Below are 2,728 nucleotides of genomic sequence, written 5' to 3'. Positions count from 1 at the left end.
CAGTCTTTGCCATCCAGGAATGTGTAGCCTGGAGGGAGAGACAAACACTGAACCAAATGAAAGTGGGCAGGTTGAAAATTGGTAGACCAGAGGTAGAATGCATAGGGGGGAAACCCCATAGATTGCCAAGGGTAGAGTCTGCGGAGAAGGGGAGGAGCAAGAAATGGCAGAGCTGAAGGGCAGGGTGCACGGAGAAGGAAGGACGAGAGACAAGACCAAGCCTCTGGGTCTTGTCTGCCTTGCTACTTAATTTTCACTTATCCATAAGAGTCATGGGAATTCAAGGGGCTTGGAGACAGAAGTGGAGAGCAATAAATGCACAAAGTATGATTTTGTTTCCTGCATTTGTTCAATTACCCCTGGGAAAGCTGATTAATATCTCTAAGCCTCAATTGTCGCATCTGTTTAACTGGGAGTTTCTATTTCTGAGGTGTTGATGAGACGATTAAATGGAATAATTTGTGCAAAGCCTTGATAGTTCCAAAGGGCCAATATTCTGACAGCGATGAGTATTTAGCTACTTTGGTCATACATGAATCTTTACATTGAAATTTAGTAAAGTGTTGGGAGAGGGGAAATTGGGTGAAGAGGATTAAAAGGTATAAACATCCATTAAGTCCTGGGACTTCCCTGGTAGTCTAGTGGTTAAGAATTCACCTGCCAGTGTAGGGGACACAGGTTGGACCCCTGGTGGAAGATGCGGGAAGATCCCGCATGACATGGGGCAGTTAAACCTGCTCACTACAATCAATGAGCTCACTACAATCTATGCTCTAGAGCCCGTGAGACACAACTGCAGAAGGCCGCATGCCCGAGAGCCTGTGCTTTGCAGCAAAGACCCATTGCAGTTAAGAATTTAAAAAAAAAAAAATAAGTCCTGGGGATGTAGCTTTACAGCATGGTGACTATAGTTGACAACACTGTTTAATATATTTGAAAGTTGCTAAGAAGTTAGATTTATTATTTTTTTTTTACAAAGCTACTTTTAATACTTTGGGGTGAGCCCCACAGGAATAAAAAACACTGGGAGGGGGTAACCCCCTCACCCCCAGGAGTGGCCCAGGGGGAGAGAGGCTACCTGAGGGGCAGGAAGCACAGACGGGACCCGCGCAGACCCAGGGTGAAGGGCGCGCCTTCGGAGCCGGCCCGTGAGCGCCACGGGAGAAACCGCGGGCGTGATGCGGCTGGCTCCAGGCACACAGGCGCAGGGCGAGAGGGCTGGACACGCAGCCGCAAAGCTGCTTGGGTCCCTCCTTCTTCTCGTTTGCCTTTTTCTACTTCTGCTGCATGATCTCCGAGTCCCTCTGCTTGCGGGCGGCAGCAGAAAGCCCGTCATCTCGGCGCTTTCCCTTAACCGAGTCGCTCTGCTTTTTCATGTTCTTCTGGCGGGCGAGCTCGCGCTGGTTACCGCGGGTCATGTCGACGGCAACGGCTCCAAGAAAGTAAATTTTAAAAATTCTCATCACAAGGGAAAAATGTAACTGCCTATCGTGATGGATGTTAACTAGACCTTTGGTAGTGTTCATTTTGTAATATATACATCTATCTAATCATTATGCCATACGCCTGAAACTAATACAGTGTTACATGTCAGTTATATTTCAACAAAGCTGAAGAAAAAAAAATAGTAAAGTGTAGTGAGGTTTTTGCAGGAAGCGGGACCCCCTTCCAGGGCCTGAGAATAGATTCTTGTCTAACATTAGGAAATGGATTGTCAAGGGAGACACACCGCTGACACTGAGACTTGACTGGGAAGGGGTGACTGCGCAGAGAGCAGCAGGGTTAGGAGACCCAGGAGAGCTGCTCTGCCCTGTGGCTCGCAGGCTCCGGTTTTATGGTGATGGGGTTAGTTTCTGGGTCGTCTCTGGTCACTGACCTTGCTCAGCCCATAGTCTGACCCAGAGTCCATCCTGGTAACGCACATCTCTCCGTCAAGATGGATTCCGGCATGAAGGGTTCTGGGAGGCTGGTCATCTCCCCGCTTTTTGGGCCCCTCCCGAATTCCCCCAGTTAGCTTTTGGCAACAGCACCGTGTTCCTTTTTGGGACCTCCTGTTGCGAGACAACTCAGGCACTAGGGTCTGGCCGACGCAGGTGGTTTTGGTAAACTGTTCTCTAACAATATTAAGGAATGAAGTCACTTTTAAACGTGTTTAAAAGTATTTGAAAAACTGAAGGTGAAAACTTTTTAAAGTCATAATGAATTTAATATAAAATTATATATTCTCATTATTTAAAAAATATTCAAACTTAAAGAGGTACAAAGAAGAAATTAATGACTCTCCTGAAATCCTACCACTTAGGAAAAAAATCAGCATTAACTTATGACAATCATAGTTCTGGACATTACTCTGTTACAAGGGGGGCATGACTTAGTGACAAAACCACCAGCCACCATGTGACCCAGAAATTCCACTTCTAGGTCATACTCAAAAGAATTGAAGTACATGTCCACACAAAACGTTGTATATGAATGTTCACAGCAGCATTATTCATAATAACCTGAAAGCAGAAACAGCCCACATGTCCGTCAACTGATGAATGGATGACCAAAATGTGATACAACCGTTCATACAGTGAAATATTATTTGACCATAAAGTGGGACTCACACATGCCACACATGGATGAACCTGCAAAAGATTATGCTCCATGAAAGGAGGCAGAGACAACAGACCAAACATTGTGAGTTCATGTATGGATACATATGAAATATCCAGAATAGACAAAT

General features: G+C 45.6%; 1 pseudogene; it reads right to left on the bottom strand.

Annotated features, from left to right (window-relative positions):
- Nucleotides 1–956: 956 nt before the first annotated feature.
- LOC110132804 (small EDRK-rich factor 1-like) lies at nucleotides 957–1,459 on the bottom strand (annotated as a pseudogene).
- Nucleotides 1,460–2,728: the final 1,269 nt, after the last annotated feature.

Source organism: Odocoileus virginianus, unplaced genomic scaffold (assembly GCF_023699985.2).
Source record: "Odocoileus virginianus isolate 20LAN1187 ecotype Illinois unplaced genomic scaffold, Ovbor_1.2 Unplaced_Contig_10, whole genome shotgun sequence".
NCBI classification, from domain to species: Eukaryota; Metazoa; Chordata; class Mammalia; order Artiodactyla; family Cervidae; genus Odocoileus; species Odocoileus virginianus.
Note: the sequence above shows the minus strand (reverse complement) of the source record. Positions and strands in the feature narration are given on the sequence as shown.